Here is a 19,663-nt window from a genome sequence, read left to right as displayed (position 1 = left end):
AGACTAATGCTATGCCAAGGGAAAAAGGAAAGACACACGAGAGAAGCCTAAAGGAACAGGCTATATTTAGCCTAAAGAACAGGGCAACCTAAGGCCTCTAAGATATGCCTAAAGCATGGGAGCCAGTTGTATAAAACCTTAATTGTGAGATCATAAAGCAATTAATCCTAACAGTCTTTTAAACCTTTTCTAAGAAGTTATCCTTGATATACTGCCATTAGTTCTTTCCTCCTCTTCTGTTCACAAACTTCTATGAATTTCTATTTATATCCATATAAAGATTTCAGCTTATTCATATTTTTGTATTGTAAGTAGAAGAGACTAAAATGCATTAATTTAGATATTAACAGAGAGCTTAAACTACAAGACAGGGAGCCTTGGGGCTTTTACATATGTACAAACGAGACTAGGGGCTCATCTACATGAGCATATGTGCCTGCACTCTCTGTGAAGCCACTCACAGTTGTCTTCATATCACATTCAACAACTTCTGGTTCTTATCATGGTTAAGTTGATTAAACTCCACATGAAGGGAAGTTGGAGGATGATCCAGAGTTTAGCTAAAACTCTGGAGCAAACCCAGTGTGGACAAGATGGCTGAATGTAATTTGGGCCAGTCTGCTGTTCACACAGGCAACTCACATCATCCCTTTATCTATGCTGTTCACACCGGCATCATGCATGTAAAGCCCATAAGCTGGGCATGAGCACATCAGTGGTCACTGCGGGTGTCTAATGCTGACAACAACAAAGGTGCCAGAGCAACCAGGGAGAAGGGGTAGTGAACAGCTCCTCCTTTCCTGCCCACAAGACACCTTTGGTAATGACCAGGAGCTCTCAAGAAGCTTGGTGTTCATCTGACAGTGGGGAAGGTGACAGGGACAATAGAGGGATGGTCCAGCAGAGCTGGTCTTGGTCTGCCTGGACATCACCCCATGATGTGCTGTAAACAATGTGGCTGTTTCCAGGTCCAAGATTACTGCCATGGATTAAGTGGCCTGTTTAGATAAACCCCATGTCACGGCTTTTGACTCTCCACTTCATTCCAATATTGATACCCTTTGAGAAGTAGAGGCCTAAATCAGGGTTGCTGTTGCTTGATTGAGGTAGGCATGCATAGTTTAAAAGAAGTCCGCTGGCCACTTCTGCTTTTGTGTTCTATCTACTTACTAATTCTGGATGATCAGCATTATATTGCAAAAGACAATGTAAGTATTTACTGGGTGAGCTTTTTACTGCTGGTACATAATGTTTAAGGACAACTGAGTTGCCTATTTAAGTATTAATGTTCCCTAATGTTGGAGAGAATCCAACGTATGTTTGCCGTCTCTAACTTCAGACAAATCTCACTGCACTTCTGAATATCATATGTAATGCAATGCTATCATATTTTCTTTTGAAAGAGTAGAGTAAATTAACTCAAAGGGTGTTTTATTTTTGTTTCAGTTCATTCCTTTATGCACCAGATAGCTAAAAAGTGCAATGTAACACTAACATTATTGCTATCAAGAAATAAAATATGTTTAAGAACTTAGAAGATTCTCAGGAATGCAATCCATTTTCTGTGATATGAAAGTTTCATTACTTCTTTTCTTCCTCAAGCAAATGAAAGCAAACAAATGAATCCCAGAGCTCCCTCCTTTTCTTTTAAAAATGAGATTATTCATTTGGCAACCTGATATCACAGACACTCCATTTTATGTATCTGCTTTTTAAAATACAGAGGAAAGGAATGAAACAGTGTTTTTCTTTGTATGCACTAGAGATAATTATCATACAAAGGTATGCAAGGCACTCCTGTGAACTAATGCTATGGGTATTACTGAGATTAATTTTAGTAGGGTGTTAGATACCTGGTAGAAACAGAAAGATCATGCATTATTGTGGGGAAATTATCTTTTGTACACGCATCACAAACTCTGCTTTACACTTTGCAATCTGTTTTTTTTTTAGACTGAATTTACTCAGAGTGAGCATGCTGACTTTTGTCTTATATAGAAAATATAGTGGCAGTGTCCATTGTTCTTTTGTCAGTTTGATAACTCGTAGACTGCTAGTCTTTCTTTGGATGTGCAGTTACTGGTTAGGATTGGGAATATTTTCACTTTTATCTCAAAAAAAGATTAAAACAACCAGTAAAATCTGGCGATTGTTTTGAAAGTGAGGTTGCTCTAATGGTGGATGGAAGAGACATTAGCTTGGCAGCGTACACTAGGTAGGTGTGTGTGTGTGGGAAGGAATGGGGTCCCACCAAGCTCTCCGCAGCTCTAGAATTTTCTGGTCGGATTCTTTCCACAGGCACTAAACCAAATATGGGTGAACTGTGGTCCTCCAGGTGTTTTGGACTTCAACTCCCACAATTCCTAACAGCTTCAGCCCCCTTCCTTTCCCCCCTCAGTTGCTTAAGCTTTTCTAGAGTTTACTCTTTTCCACTCCTAGCATAAAAGTGGAGAAAATTAAGTCAAACCAAGCCATTGAAAATGGGGAAGAAAAGAGAAAAATTGAGAATGAAACCTGAATGAATTTTAGAAACATCTGTTCCATCTGCAAGCACTGTTGCCCTCATGTTCTTTTCTCTCTTATTAAAAAAAAAGCCAAGTTCAATTTTGCTCTTAGAACATACAATATTTTGTCACAAAGACTTCAAATATAGAGAGCCTGGGTTTGAAAACTTGTTATGAAAGAGGAAATGCGAATATCTGAGAAGCTTAGTGAACAAAGCTGAGGGCAAGTCATATGAAGTTTTCTGAGGTCCTTGTTCAGATAAAAATAAAAAAGCCATGAACATCTAATTTGTGAGAAGCATCTGTTAGAATTTTGTAATTATTTTTTAGTTTATGTAAGAAAAACAAATCTTTTCTTATAATGACACATTAATGCTTTTGTTTCATCACACTTAACTTACATTTACATGCCTATGTGATCTAATTTTGTGTATTTCTAATTTATCAGTTGATAAGACTAAAATATAAATAAAGTGCTTTACCTGATATCTGGCATTAAACCAAAAGCATATTGACTTATGTTTTCAAAATGTACCTAATTAACTCACACTTCAAGAATAATTTGTCTCAATATTTGTAAATAATTTCTTGTCAACACAGGAGTGAATGTGAGAACAGAAGTCATTTATACAAAAAAGACAGAAATAATTTCTCTTTTGAGAGGGTGCTACAAGATCACTATCCGGGAATGAAATATATCAGAGCAACCTGTTCATTTGAAAGAATTTGTAAGCAAAGGTTAGAAGGGATGACTCAACCTGTATTACTGTTTCAGTAATAGAAAATTCTCCCAAGAAAAATATTTTCAACAGCTGCTTCCTATGGAGCTACAAGAGAGGTGAAACTTGAAATGGTAAAAATATTTTAAGTTTTCCAAAACTGCTCTCACACACAGACCTATTCTATACAATCCTATAGAGATTTACTCAAAAGTAGTCTGAACCAAAAATAATATTATTTTTTCCAAAGTTAACTTTATGTCCTACTTCTGCAATTTCCATGGCCATCTGGTTGCTTATTATGGGAAACAGGCCTTCAGCTAGGTCCAGTCAAGCTTTTCTTTATGCACAATGATGTGCAGACTTATGTTGTCTTATTGACTCTCAGCCCCCCAAACTAAAGGGAGTTGCCTCTGAATATAAGATAGTGCTATAATGGTGTTTAAATCACAGAGGCAGAAATTCATTTTAAAAATGTATATCTGTTGAAATATACTGGAATTATTGGTTGGGAATCCAAGAGGCAAGCAACAGAAAATTAAGCAAGTGCTTACTTACATCTTTCCTTACAGTGAATGGTCCCTAAATAGTTTGACCTTTGTGTCTGTTCTGTGACTAAAATGAAGCTTGTGGACCTCCGCTTCTCTGGGAAGCTCTCACCCAACGCTGATAACTGAAACAGAATTGAACATGGTGTGGGAGCTGCAAAATATGAAAACTTCCACTTTTCACATCAGAACAGCAACCTTTGCTAGATGCTTACCCTAAGATTTAAAAATGATATTTAATCTATTGAAATTATGGAAGAAACATTAGAACATTGGTTCTTAAAGTGTGCTCCTTGGGGAGCATACTGAGTAGTTCTGCGCTTCCCTTTTCATTCCCCTGCAAGCATATGTAGCGGGAGCTTTCTCTCCTCTGCTCCAAGCGTACGTGGAGGAAGCGAGGGAAAGAATATGGGCTTGGAAAGAAGGGCATTGTGTGAAGAGAGAGAGGCTGAGGCAAAGGTAAGGCCTCTCTCGGTCTTGGTCTCCATGGCCTTTTCCAACACCTCTTTACTGCCCAGACCACTTCCCTCATGCCCCCTAGATGAGGGAGGGAATCCAAGTTTCACATTATTTTAGAAGTCTCTCCTATTGACCTCTAAGGATGCCTAATAGGCATGGAAAGTTTAGCAAGATTGAATAATATATCCTAAAAGAGAGTGCAACTGACTAGCTGGCATGCTAAATACAAGCACCATACAGTGATCCATTTTCTTACAGTTCTGACTGTGATTAAACCCTTTTCATGATGTCCTTTATAACAGCTTTCTCTTGTAAAAATCTTTACAATCTCTACTGTTATAAAAGGGTTTCTGGTGTAAGTTGGTTTCCTTACTCAGCGCAGAGCCCTTGTTTGAGGCCCTTCCTTTGTTATGGGTTTTCTCCATAGTATGATGTTCTGCAATGTTCTTCAATAAGCAAAGCAGACAATAATGGCAGATCAATCCCGTGTAACATCCGTCAAATTTTCTTCAAAGGGTTAAGGGATCTTCCAAAGCAGATTAGGGAAAGGGATGAAAGGGAAAGAGAAAATGGTTTTGTGAACAGAACTCTTTCCAGCAGTTTCTTTGCATAAGATTCTGAAAGGAATCTGAATTTGACTTATTTCAAGATGCATTTGCGGTCAGACAAAATATAAAAGATAAAGTGGTAGGATTTTAAAATTGATAAACAAAAATATTATGTAAACAAAATGAACGTGTATATATGTGCCTTCAAGTTACTTGCTGACCTACGGTAACACCATGAAATTCATAAATGTTTTAGGCAAGGAATACTTACAGACTGTTTCACCAGTTCCTCTGAAATATATCCTACAGCACCTAGTATTCATTGGCCACCTTCTATCTACTATAACCAGACCTGTACCTGTAGAGTTTCCAAGATCGGATGGGATCTGATGCTTTTAAGATATCTAGGGCCAATTGGACAATATGCTCTTTGAAAAATCACACAAATTCTTCCTTGAAATTTTTTATTCATTTAGAAAACTGAGTCATCTAAATTCAGAGAGAAAATGGATAAAGTGATGCCTGCCTAAGCAGTACTCTAATCCAGCTGTTTTCTGTTTATTTCACTTGAACCATGGAACACTATTTGAAAACTTTTAAATAAATGTCTGTACAATCACAGTCCACTTTCCCTTGCTAAGTCAGTAGAGAACATCTTGTTTGTAGATGAAATACAACCAAGAAATGATTCACAGCAAGCGAAATGCATCCTGTCCAGCATAAACAGATTCATTATTGCTTTAGAAACCACACTAATTTTGAAACATAATATATGTCATTTTCATAACTTGATCTAAATAGCATGAATAAAGAATTGTAATTAGGATTCTTTATGTACAAATGGGCTGCATTGTATAGTTCAAGGAAGCCTTTATTTGCATACAAATAGTACCTTCATGTGTGTAAGTATAGCATATTTTCGTTACTGTTTCGAACCAAAGTATTTTAGTTATTGTTTTAAACTATAATGGAGGTGAAACAAAATAGAGTCTAGCCATGACAACACATTGCTAAAATACAACAAAACGGCATAAAATAAATTTGTGCTTGGTTGATCTTACTGTTTATGGAAATTGGAAAGAAATACAAGATAGACTGGTCTTCATGGAACTTTTGATGATCTATGAATCAAGGCCACAAGCCACTGGGGTGACTCAGATTGTGTAATCCAGCACAAAGACAGCAACATTAACACAAGGAAGGCTTAATTCTAAGAAGTCTTTCTTCTGTACCAAATACGTGGCATGAATGAAACAATGAAGAAAGACAACTGTGCACATAGAAAGATTTTTTGTTTTGTTTACCATTGAGTAAATATAGCCTGTCCCTTGCTATTGGAGATTAAGGAATAAGCAAGCAAGAAAATAAGCAAGAGACATCTGAACACTTTCAATCCATAGGTAGTGGAGTAACGTAGGGCTGTGGCTCTTTTTTCTCAAAACAGCTAATATTTATTGAAGAGTGTCAACTAATTTCAAACCAAAGCTCTTCTTTAACAAAATTCACTGCATTTTCCCACTTATAAATCATCCATTTTTAATGAAAAATATATTTTCATATTTTTAAAAATCCCAAATAGTGGAAGCCAGCATTCATTCTTGGATCCTGAATCAATATTGTCTTTCACTATCTTGAATTTTTCATTTTTGTCTCTGTATTCAGATTTAACTGCAACCTCTAAGAACGGCTTTCTTCATACCTGATGTGTCACAGTTGTGTACTCTTGCCATGTACAAAGCACAGATTTGATGCTTTGAGCCCCCTTCCCCCCATTTCCCCCTCCTTTGGCTCAGGGAAGGTACAGTGGCCAGAGAAGCCAGACATGACTGGTGAGAGCAGCACCTTTTAGCCTAGACAGAGGAACATGTTTGCATGGCATGACATTTTGTATTTGGGAACAGTTGTGGGGCTCGAGAAGAGTTCTATATATATTGTGGACCCAAAAAACAAATAAATGGGTTGAAGAGCAAATCAAGCTTGAATTCTACCCAGAAGACATGTCACGACAAGATGTCACTCATTAGAAAAGACAAAGATGTTTTGGAAAGGTAGCGGGCAGTAGAAAAGACGAGGCTTTTTCACATTTGTGCTCTTGTATTTTCAAGTTATTAGGTGAAAATGCAGGTCCAACAGTTGCTGAGACCTACAACTGATTTTGATAAAAGCTACACAATAAATAAACAGCATATATTGACAAGGATCATCATGCTGTCCTTCTTTTTCCAACAGCTCACCACTTAAAAATGCTACTGAGGACCAAAGAAGGTACAATGTTTAAAGGGTAGTTTATTCTCCTTTGGACAATTACTTCATTTCTCTTGGAAGGAAACTTATTTTGAAAAGAGAGCAGGGAGCATGTAAGCATGGCACAAATTCCAAGATAACAAATAAATGGTGCTATTGGTAAGTCAGATGATCAGAAATAGTTGGAGGCCAATGGGTGGGGAAGTATTCTCTCTTTTCTGAACAGATGTGATGTTAGTCAATTGACACTATGATTTCATTCAGTACTTTAGCTTTACAAGAAAATTGGTATTTTGAGATATTTCACATAAGAACACAAACTCAATTGCTTTTTTCCACCCATCCATATTTCCCCATCCAATGAAAGGGGATTCAACTATTCCTTATCTCTTCTCCTTTCAATCGTTTGTGAAAACTTATAAGAAATGTCCAAACCTATAAAAAGTGGAATGAAGAATGGAAAAACAAGTTAATATTTTGTATTTAACATAACCGGGGCTGGATTTGTTAAATTTCTTGTAAAATGAAGAGTTTTGATTTGTATGGCCCTGCCTCCAATGAGCAATTGATGATTGGACGGTTTGCTGTACAGACTGGCAAGGTTTGTATCATTCAAGAGCTCAGATTTAAAGACAGCTTAAGGAGCTGGGCATGTTTAGCCTGAAGAAGAGAAAGCTGAGAGGAGATATGATAGCCATGTATAAATATGTGAGAGGAAGCCACAGGGAGGAGGGAGCAAGCTTGTTTTCTGCTTCCTTGGAGATTAGGACGAGGAACAATGGTTTCAAATTACAAGAGAGGAGATTCCATCTGAACACAAGGAAGACCTTCCTGACTGTGAGAGCCGTTCAGCAGTGGAACTCTCTGCCCCGGAGTGTGGTGGAGGCTCCTTCTTTGGAAGCTTTTAAGCAGAGGCTGGATGGCCATCTGTCAGGGGTGATTTGAATGCAACATTCCTGCTTCTTGGCAGGGGGGTGGACTGGATGGCCCATGAGGTCTCTTCCAACTCTTTGATTCTATGATTCTATGACTGTCATTAGTTGGTTTTTTTTAAAAAAAAACTGTCATGCATGAGGATAAACCAACTTGCTTTATGAAAGCTGTAGGCTATTTTATCATCACAATGAGAACCATATTGCATTGCATGTCTAAAGAAATGCTTGAATGTACAGACACAAGTGTGGCTTACCTAGACATTTAGAGTCAGAAAACAAAACGTGGGATAAAAGTAAAATAAACTCAGATAATACAATAAAATATACTTCTCGTGTTCTGCGGGGGTGGTTTTGGCTTCCATGAGTCTTCTCAATGGAAAAAAAAACAATTTCTCATGAATAGGGCCAACTTGCAGAGTATGCTATTTTTGTTTCAATGTATCATGATTTGCTAATGATTGTACAGGACATTTTCAGGATGTTCTTTTGGCTAAGACAAACAAACAAACAAACAAAAAAGGTATTCCAATGACAAAGAGACAGGAAAAAATTCTCCAAGAGTTCACAAAGTTTCTGGCACTCCTTTTTATAAACTTTTTTTTAAACATTTGCCCAACCTCTCTTTCCCCCTCCTTCTCTGTCCGTCAGAAAGATTCTTAATAACACCAGCACTGAGAGGTGGTGAAGGAAATCTAGGGAATCACAGACTTTTGGAGTTAGGTTGGCGAAAGAAAAATTCATTCTTGGATGTGTTTAGAAGAAACCTTCAAAAGGTCTCTAGGAAGTTCAAAATGTTTTTGTTTACTTAGGGAAATTTTACCCAATCTGGTCTTTTAATTTCACATGTACATATCGTTAGTTTTGGATAAAATGTTTTCTGAAACATGTTTTTGTAGTGTGGGAATCTATCTCTATTGCTTTCATATTGTTTCTGCTTCTGGTACCGGATTTTCAGTAAAACTGTAGCTCCCAGGAACCCAACTACAGGCAATCCCCAACTTACGAACAAGATAGATTGTGTATGTTTGTTCTTAAGATGAATTTGTATGTAAGTCAGAACAGGTACCTTTTAAAAATGAAATGGCTTGCTGTGGAAACAAGGATTGGTGGGAAAGCTTCAGGGGAGACCCTTTTTCCTCATGATAACTCTTTCAGGAGTGAATTTCCCTTTTGAGGGACAGAGTTCTCTCATTTGCTGTTGTCGCACTCCCATTTGAGTTGTTTGTAAGTCACACTTCTGTCACTTGAGAGAACAGCCTGTACTTGATTAACCAATGTATACTGAATACATATGTTTCCAATATGTAGTGCAACCATATGTGTTCCCCGTTCTGTTTTGATATAGCTTTTAGTATGTTTCATGCTAAATACACTGGCAGATCACATGGCTTGCATGATGGGCATAAGTGAGCACCAGGCTCAGCCTGGACATTGCGATTGATGGCTTCTGTCTGAATCCCTTGAGACAGAACTACCCCACTATTATTCAGATGATGCTGGTAGCTATCTGAGCATCATCAAAGCAATAGCAAAATAAGGATCATATAGAATACTTCCAGTTGACAATTTTGAGGGGGCTGAACTACATAAGTGTCTTGGTGGTCCAATTTTGACAGAACCTTTCAAGTAGGATCAGCCTATGTTTGAGGGGACTTGCCTCCTGTTCTGGGGTCTATAGCTTTCTAACTCCTGATGTTATTTGCAAGGTTGAAATTACCACAATCAAGTAAAGCTACAAGTGAACACTGCTGGGAAGCATATATGCAACTACAGTCTTCTTTGACATTTTCACTGAGACAGATTGTGTTGCTTAAAGGGTAAGCAACATTTAATTGGAAAAGGACTCTATAATAGTGTGAGCAGCTTATGTAAAACAAAACAAAGCACACCACACACCAAACCTCTATATGCGCAGTTGTCAAAAGTATCTTTACCGAGAGCAGATTAATAAATATAACAGTTGCAACTTAAATTTCTGAGGAAGTTCAAAACTGAAACAGAGAGTTGAAACAGAGAGTGATTATGGTGAGATTATAACAGAGAAATTGCACAAATCTGTACAAAGCTCAAAACTTAAAAGAATATTCTAGGCATAAGCAGAATCTGAGGTGCACCAGTAATGTGCAAGACATTTTCCCACAAGTCAAAAGCCAAGAACAATGAACAGCACTATTATGTGGCTTTACAGTAAATACATATATGAAAAGAAAAGAAATTATAAGGGAGAGGGAATGGGCTAATTTTCATAGTAATTAAAGTAATTCCAAGCTTTTTCAATCCTAACCACACTGTTATGAATAGAGAGACCTCTAAGTGACTCTTTGTAACATCACACAGACAAATGGGATCCAGAGAGTCTAGAATATTCCAGTTTTCCTAGTGCTATCATTGTCACAATTGATTTGGAGTCAAGTCATGGTTGGCTCCAGATATTTTACCAAAACATAGAATAACAGAGTTGGAAGAGACCACATTGCCATCCAGTCCAATCCCTTGCCATGCAGGGAAAGCACAATCAAAGTATCACTGACAGATGGCCATCAGGCTTCTGTTTAAAAGCCTCCAAGGAAGGAGCTTCCACAACACTCCGAGGCAGAGCGTTACAGTCTTGCAAAGCAATTCCACCTCTGTCCTTCCAGGCAAAGTAACATGATGGATACTGCTAACTCTCTTTTTATGAGACCAGGAGCCCTCAAATCACTATGCAATACATTCTATAACTGTGCCTCAGTCGGAAAGGAGAGGATAAATAATATTTAGACAATTGAAGAAACCCCATGGATTGGTGGTTCCCAGGTCTATGAATCAGAAAAGTCAACTGACCCATGTGCACTTAGCTTTCTTTGAAAGACCAGACACTTTACTAATAAATTTAATCAAATTTATTTAGCTTTGGCAAAACAAAGTGCACCAACTATAACCATGGGCAGTCTCTTCTATACTACTGCAGCATTCTCTATATCTGTTTGCTCTTGCTACATTGCTGCCAGGAAAAGGATGTAGAAAACATGATACACTGATCTGAAAAGAAATGGCAATGGTTGCCAGTAAGCTTTTCATCTGAGTTCAAGGAATTAGTGATGATACCTAAAGTCCTAAATAGTTTGTAATCTTGATATTGAGGGTGCATCTGTCTCTGTACAATGTACATCTGCCTGAGAATGCAGGTTGAGGGAGATTTCCACTTTGTCCCAGTTAGAAGCTATATGTTATTGGCTCAGGTACCCCACGGATAGAATGATGACAATCTTATGTCTGTGGAAACCCTATTGTCGCATCTGACAGCTGCCAGTCTGTCTGTACAGATGGAAGGGTTTGCTCCTGAACAAAGAAACGGAACGCTCCAATGTGATCTCCTTGTGTTCATACTAGGAAGAATGGAACTTCATCTGCCCCATGTCACTGCCATTTGAAAAGTATCTGAATGTACACACAGAGCTTATAAAACACAGCAAGATTTAATTTCGGAAAGTTATAACAACGGCCTACTTCTGATCTCATTTATATTTATATAATATTATTTAAAGCCAATAAGCAAGAAAGGTATTTTTGACCTAAGCACCAGTCAATGAGAATACAATATGAACTGTTGGCTTGGTGTTCTTACTACCAAGGACGATGATGTCAGAACATGAATACAAAGCTGTCTGAAAGAGATTGCAGTTCTAAAGTACATTTCCTCCTGATGTGGTCTATTAAAATGGATGGAGAGTATATTAAAATGAGTCATTTTCCTTTCCCTTTAAATTAGCCTTTCTTTTGTGTGTGAATTCAGAAGTAGCATATGTTTTGAGGCTGGGTGTGTACAAAGGATGACAGATGTCCAATATTGGAGTTTCTTCTGTTTTTAAGACTTGTTGGCAAAATAATCATCTCTTCATCTAGCTATCTGGTAGAATAGTTGAATGATGTGAAGAAGTACTTACAACATGTTACTTACTTACAACATATTATAGTACTGCCAGAAAGTGGAAGTTTTTAGTAGTTTATGAAAAAAAGCTAGAAATGCAACAATGTTGAAAATGAAAAGCAAGAAACAATTTGAAGAGGGATTATAAGCATAGTCTTAGCATTTTGTCTACTGGAGGGTCAAGTAACTAAACCAAGAGTTATCTTAGAATATCATTAAGGATAGCCAGTCCTAGAGAAAGGCCTGTTAGTTTCATCTCCGGAGTTAAGTAATTCATGGTCTGGAGGGGAAATGGCCTGGAAACCACATATATGTAACTCAGAGTTCCTTAGGAAAAGGGCAAAAATGCAAATACAACAAGTCTTTTCCATTACTTAACTTACTTTCTTCCTTTCTGTCAGGAAGCCTATGTTTCCTCCTTGTTTGACCTGGAGAATGAATATTCATTGTATCTGTTCTTTAAAAGACAGGACTTTTTGACCTAGACTTGACCTCGTTCCTTGCTTGGCATCCAAATTTAAGTGCCAGATGGACACACTCAGTCTTTTTGTACTCAATATGCTGTCAGCCACAGCTAAATAAATTTGAACTATGATGTTTAACAGTCCAACTGAACCTTTATTGCATGTGTTCAGGTACATAAAAACATGTATAAGATTCAGTCTATTGAGGTCCACTTACAATGTGAACACTCTTCAGGATTTTGTGGAAAGAGTTGCTGGCTAAACATTGACTACCACTGAGTTTGATCCAAACTTTATATCTGGGATAATGATAAAGTTAGTCATGGATAAATGTCATTAAATTGATCTATATGTCTCTAAAAGTTTTATCTGTACTATACAATTACATTACTTTCATACCATTTTAAATACCATCATAAGGAGTTCAGGCAGTTATAATTTAGTAAAATACATAAAAGATGGTACTTTTAGAAGAGAAGGATTAAGGACCTTTTCACATGGGACACTTTAGCCCCTTTTTGCTGTTTTTATTTTGGTAAGGATGAGCCCTGCTGTGTGCCAGCACACGACGCATGGCAGGCCCTGCCCACATTTCTCTCAAAGTGGAGGGGAAGCGCAGAATGGGAGGAAATACACTTTTCACCGTATGATGGGGGAAAGGATAACAGGCAACGTGTGTTGTCATGCTTTGCCATCCTTTCTCCCAATTGATGGGTACAGTGTGCCATGTTCCGTCCCCTCTGTATAATGGGAGAAGGAGAAAGGACATGTGGGGCACCCTGAAAGCCTTCCCTTTTGTCAGCGACTGCCAGCAAAACAACACAGGCCAAAATGGCCATGTCATATGTTAGTTTAAGTCAGGAGATAGATCGTATAGGTCAGGGCTTCCTAAACCTTTTCCGCTCATGAGCTCTTTCCACCTGAGAAATGTTTACGTGAGAAATGTTTACATATATAAAAATGTATCAATTCAAACATTTACTGATAAAACCAGCATTTTAAGGGTGATTTTTCTTTTTATGAAGTACATCTGAAGCATTTTCTGCAAGGTTCACTGAAACACTTTAAGTTGTTGTTAACAGATTTGTGTAAATAGGTGGCAATCAGAAGCCTTTTATTGTTGTCAATTTTTTTAATACTCCAACATTGAACTAAGGGGATTTGGGGTTAGGACCCACAGCTGAAGAAGCAATGGTACAGGTTATGACCAATACTCCAGAGAGCCTTCTACTGTGGAATTGTTCCACTAGCTGATGAGAGAAGTCCTCAGTTCAATTCAAGATTTTAAAGAGAAAGGGAAAAGTTGCAGAGAAGAAATGGCTCCTGATGCAGAAAGAAACCACTCTCTTCCCGCAAACTAAGGGCTGGGCTCCAGGCATTGAATGACCTCTGTCAAAGGTTTTTATTGACTTTCATTGGATTGCTAACCTTGCTGCCTTCCTATTATTCCATCATCTTTAGCTTCTGTGGAAAAAAAGCTTACAGAAAGTGGCAGCTCTGTTCCAATTAAAATTACCTATGTTAAGAAGGTAATCCATCATCTAAAACTAGTTTTGAATAAATAACACCAAACACATAATTTTAGGAGAGGATGTAAGAGGCTTCAAACAATTGTGCACGAGAATTTTGGCACACTCACAGAGTGCTTTGGAGTTGGAAGATTATAGACAGCATGAGTTCAGATGTTTAAAACATTTGAGAAACATCAAAAAGACAGATGCAATACAAAAGATACATACAACATCTGCAAACTGGGGAATTCTGAAGGAAATTTGACTTGGATGAATGTTGTCTGATATACTGTGTCCAGTTGAAGCATGTCCACTACTCAAAGAAATGTCATTATTGTTACTTTTTAAAAAAACCAACCACATAATCCTACTCCATGGCTTCTTGGTGTTCTTTGGAGACTATGGAAAGTATCTTGTTCCAAATGGCTAAGTCTGTGTGGTAAATCATGACTTAAAAAAATCTCAGTCTGGACATGGCACCAAAAGTAAGGGTCAAAATTTACATCTTTTTGTAACCTATTACACTCTATCTCACTCCCACACTGTGTGACTATGCTTAAAAACTCGTGGCTTAATATCACACTATAAAGGCATCCGAAAAGCTGGGTTAATATTCACGACAGCTCATGGTAAAATAGATCAGGTATTCTTAAATGTGTTCCCAAATTCTTCTTCCCACTTTTCTCACTTGTTATGATATATTATAATTACAAAATGAATATACTACTATAATACATTATTTTTTACAATAGTGAAGGAAGAACTTAAGTGGATGCTTGGCATAAATGGTTCTCTTTTCTTTGATCCCTCCTTATCCAGTAGAAGAATTGGATATTTTACCTCTCCTTCTTCACAACATAGTAGTGGATATAGAATATTCCTATGTAAGTGCATTGCTGGAGTGATCTTATGACTGCATTTGTGCCAACATTAAAGTATGAGGCATATCTAAAAAAGCAGGGTTGACATGCATGACTGACTAGTTGTTTGCACTTTTAGAACCAGAACTAACAATTCAAAATCACAAACAGAAGAAATATAAATATATGTTTTTAAAGCTTTGAGACTCAAGCCTGGGCCTGATGCAAAACTACGTTTAGCAGAACTACATATAACAGATGTGTGGCTGCAACCAAACAAGGGAGGAAGGCTCCTTCTTGAGAGGTTTTTAAACAGAGGCTGGGTGGTCATCTGTCAAGGATACTTTGAATGTGTTTTTCCTGCATGGCTGGGGATTGGACTAGATGGCCCATGTAGTCTCTACTAACGCTATTATTCTGATTCTAGGGGGAAATCTCTGAATAATTTCCTACTCCAGTCACAGTACAGGAGAATATATGATATTATGTCAGTGTTGAAAAGTTTCCTCATTCTTGCCCCTTACACATAACTTCATAGTCCAGTGTTGATATTATTTGGAAGTAACAAACATGTTGAAATTTGCTACCTTTCTCCAATGCTTTCTTCTTGTCCAGAGTAAGTTTATTCATGAAAACCTTGGATGGAACAAGAACTTTAACTGAGGATGAGGTTACAAAAAAATGAAGAGTAAAAAACCAGCATATCCGCAGGACAAACATTTCTTAATGCAGTAAGGTTTGGCATTACACCAACCCTAAAGACTTTGGAGCCAGAACCCATGTGGCATTACCTCAGAGCTTTGGAACACATAATCAAAGTGAAAAATATTATTACTGGACCAACTAAATTGATCATTTCATCTATTCATTTTTTTTTATTTCTCAGAGATCATCCTAATCTACAAATACAACTACTGAGGCAACTGTGGGGTTTACATTATTGTTGTTGTTATGTTTATTTTTATTTATACCCCACTTCTTCTCTCCATATGATCATTCAAAGTGGCTCTCAACTAAAAGCATTGCAATACAACTTAAAATATACAAAAATATAGGTATTAAAACAGTATTAAACATCACTGCCAACCAGAAGGTGGCAAGTTTGAAGCCCGAGTTGGGTTGAGTACCTGACTGTTAAGCCTAGCTTACTGTCCACTGAAGCAGTTTGAAAACAGCTGAGCTGTGAGTAGAGAAATTAGGCACTGCTTAACAACACCAAAAAAATGCCAGCGATCAAAGAACAAGGAGGAAATACGATCAAAATGTCTCAACATCATGGTGGATGAAGCGACAGTACCCCCTGTGGCTAGAATCAAGTATAACCTCCAGACACTGAAGTTGGAAATGCCAAAATACCTCTATCTATCTGTCTGTCTGTCTTGTATGTCTAAAAACGGCATTGAATGTTTGCAGTGTCTGTGTGCATTGTGATCTGTGTGCATTGTTTGCTGTGTCTGTGTGCAAATTTTAATGCTATATGAAATATGAAATATATTAATATATTATATAATATTAAATAGGGTTTAAAATTATTTTTAATTAGACTGTTTATTTAATGAGTTTTGAAAATATTTTAATATATACAGTCCTAAATGTATTTTACATAGAAACAGCTTTGCATCTTCAAGGCTTTGGGAGTCACATTCATGTCTTCTGTACATTTGCATTCAGAACATCTGTTTCTAATATCACAGAGTATTTGCCCACCGCCGCCCTACAACTCTTCTATATATTTTGTTATAAAGGCTTAGAGACCACTCATTAAACAAAAGAATGTATCTCCTCTAGGTTTCATATGTAGTTTCCTGTGCCAAGCCACTTCTTATTTGTGCATTTTGCTGACTCTTACAAACTTCTATTGCTTGGGGTTTGTAGTCCCTCTAAAGAGGAATGGATTATTTTGCAACAAGAAACTTCTTTTCCTGTTGCATTTAAACCCTGTATGTTTGTATGTGTACACACATGCATGTATATATAAAACCATCTTGTTCTAATTTCTGGCTGAATTAGCATTCATCCGTTAATGATAATTCTTACTAGCCCACTTAGTATTGGCAACAGATGCTTCTGCTTCCTATTATGATCTGGGGGGAAAGGAATGAAATACAATTTCAGAAACTGTTAATATCTGGACACATCTGTCTCATTAGAAGTATGATTTCAACTGTGAGACTGTGTTTCCCAAGCATTAGCATGGCATGCAGGCCTATGAATACTCCAGAAAAACTAGAAAACATCTGTTAGCCTCCAAATGTTGAGGAGTTATTTTTGTTGGAAATGACATGGGAGCACATAACAGCAATAAAATAGGTAAGTTTACTTGGCTCAAGATAAGAACAATAGGTGGCCTAGACAATGGTGGTGGTATGGAAACAAAGCATTTATATTGATTTTATAACAGGCACAGAAATTGCTGTTTGGATAAATGGCAAGGGCACTTCCCCTCTCCTTGCAAATTGCTTTCTGTGAGATAGGAGGCCATGTGGATTCACACAATTTCTCCCCCACCTCAGTTATTTGAGTAAAATAGTTGTGATTGGCCTTGAGACAGGATGGGGATTGGTCTCAGGGACTCGTCACATTCCTCCACTATACTGTTTCAGGGCTGGACATAAGATTGTTCAGTAGCTGAAAGTACTCTTAGAAGCTCCTTCTTTCCTACGCCCAGAAATAAAAAATATTATTTTTGTTCAAAATATTAAAAAACCTCTTCAACATTAAACAGTAGATCATTTTGAACACATTTCCCATTTGGCAATTACTATAAAATGAGTAGAATAAATAGTAGGATGGATGGAAATAATAATCTCATGTTCACTACATACTGAAGTCTAAAAGTAGACCTCAATTGAACAGCTCTGAAAACATGATGATGATTATTATGAGGATGATTAGGTTTATTTATACTCCACTTTTTCTCTCTACAAGGAGACTCATGTTACCCTATAGCAAGCGTAAACATATTTACAAGAATACCTGAAATGCCAAACTGGTTTAGCTAAAGGACACATTTTCCTGGACCTAGGAACACAGTGTAACCCCTTTTATTTATATAAGAGTAACATAATATTTTCACTAAATGCAGGCATTTGCTGGGTGAATGTCATGTTGAGTAGTATTATGGTCATAATAGACAATCAAATTATTGGGAAGCTCTTTACTTCACAGTCATTAAACCAGTTAATGGAGTTGCTATCAGTTTTATCTTGCATTTCTGTCTAATGTTCTTTGGGAAACTGATGTATGTATGAAATGTGAGGATGAAGAGAAAAGTAAACTATGACAATGAACTTGGGTATAATGGTGGATAAAAACAGGTAAGGGTATGTTTTAAACATGAAATGTAGTTTATGCAGTAAAATGGACCCATGTGCACATGAAACCCCTTTACATGCTGGCGTGCTGAACAAGTCTTTCCTTCTACTGTTAACCATCTTTCATTTAAGTATTCACTTGTGTATTGCAAGGTGTTACTGAATTATCAGAACACCATTTCTGGAAAGCTTTCCATTTATGTGGTATCATAAATGCACTGAGTTGATTGTCTCCTTGATGCCATTTTGTTTGTTTACTCCTTGATGCAACAGGCCTCTCTGCTTCATCTCCAGTCAGCGGTAACCATTGAGGATTTGGATAGCAAATTGGTTTGTCCATTGTCATACTTGTCAGAAGAGGAAGCCATGGTCTGCAAGGTCAGTATGGCCTCCCATACAACTTAAGTTCTCTGCTACCTTATTTTCTTAAGAACTTTTTGTAATATCAGTTCTGGAAGAAAGGTGTATCATAGACTTTTAGGGCAAGTCATCACATGAGCATCATGTCCTTCTCAACTGACATCTCCAGCTATCAAAATAAATATTTGTAAAGTGATACCTTGAGTTAAAAGTTTAATTTGTTCCATGACTGAGCTCTTAACTCAAAACACTCTTATCTTAAAGAGAATTTTTCCATTGAAATGCATTGAAATGCTCTATTGGTTCGGTTTTTCTGCCTGATCAGTTGGTTATATATATTTGTTAGTTCTAATAGACTTTAAATATCATTAGTCTATCCTCTTAAATTATTTACTTTTTTATGCCTCGCCTTTCTCCCCATGGGGACTCAAGGCAGTTAACAATCCCACACTTAGATCAATACCTTTTTTAAAATAAACAATCAAATAAAACAGTGTAGATTTAGGTTAAAAGTTTAAACATAATAAATACACTTAAATAGACTTTCAAACTAACAACCCCCCCCCCCCCAAATCCCACCCACACGTCCCCAGCAACATGCCTCTTATTCTTCCCCGAATGCCTGTGGGCAGAAAAGGGTATTGGCCTGCTTGCGGAAGGCCAGCAGGGTTGGGGCCCTCATGGTCTCTCCTGGGAGGGAGTTCCACAGCTTGGGAGTAGCCATCAAAAAGGGCCTCCCCCATGTTCCCACCAACTGATGAGGCAGAAAAACTGAACCAAAACAGAGTGGAGACTAAATACACTTAATTGGAATTTTGAGTCTCTTGCTTTGATCACTTGTATGAAGGAATAACCCACTTGTGTAGATTGCTCCTTCAGCCAGCCTGGGAATATTTGTAACACATCAATGATATTCATATGTATAAAAGTTATCGTGTGCAGAGAACCATAAAGATATTATACATATATGAAACTTTGTATAGAGATGTATGGATTTCTCCTTCTCATTACAAAGGTTATGCTCCTTTTAAGATATAATTCACATTTGCTGCTTTAATGTATTTAATTATGTTTAATCATAGGAGAATAAGGATCTTTTCATTTGTTGACATTTACTTGGCTAAATAAACTTCATTTAACCCTTGGATGTGCAGCAAGCAAATGCAGAATTAGAATGAAGGATAAATGATTGTATAAAACAGAAGAAAAGTGAAGCATAAATTACATAAAGTTATGGGGCAATATGTTTTTCCTGCTATGTCACTGCCTTTCAAGTTCTAAGCATTT

General features: G+C 37.3%; 1 protein-coding gene across 2 annotated transcripts in view; it reads right to left on the bottom strand.

Moving 5' to 3' along the window:
* The window catches only part of CENPP (centromere protein P), a 178,526-nt gene that overhangs the window by 24,253 nt on the left and 134,610 nt on the right, over positions 1 to 19,663 (bottom strand). The window lies entirely within an intron of this gene.

The sequence above is a fragment of the Anolis sagrei genome, chromosome 2 (genome assembly GCF_037176765.1).
Source record: "Anolis sagrei isolate rAnoSag1 chromosome 2, rAnoSag1.mat, whole genome shotgun sequence".
NCBI lineage: Eukaryota > Metazoa > Chordata > Lepidosauria > Squamata > Dactyloidae > Anolis > Anolis sagrei.
Note: the sequence above shows the minus strand (reverse complement) of the source record. Positions and strands in the feature narration are given on the sequence as shown.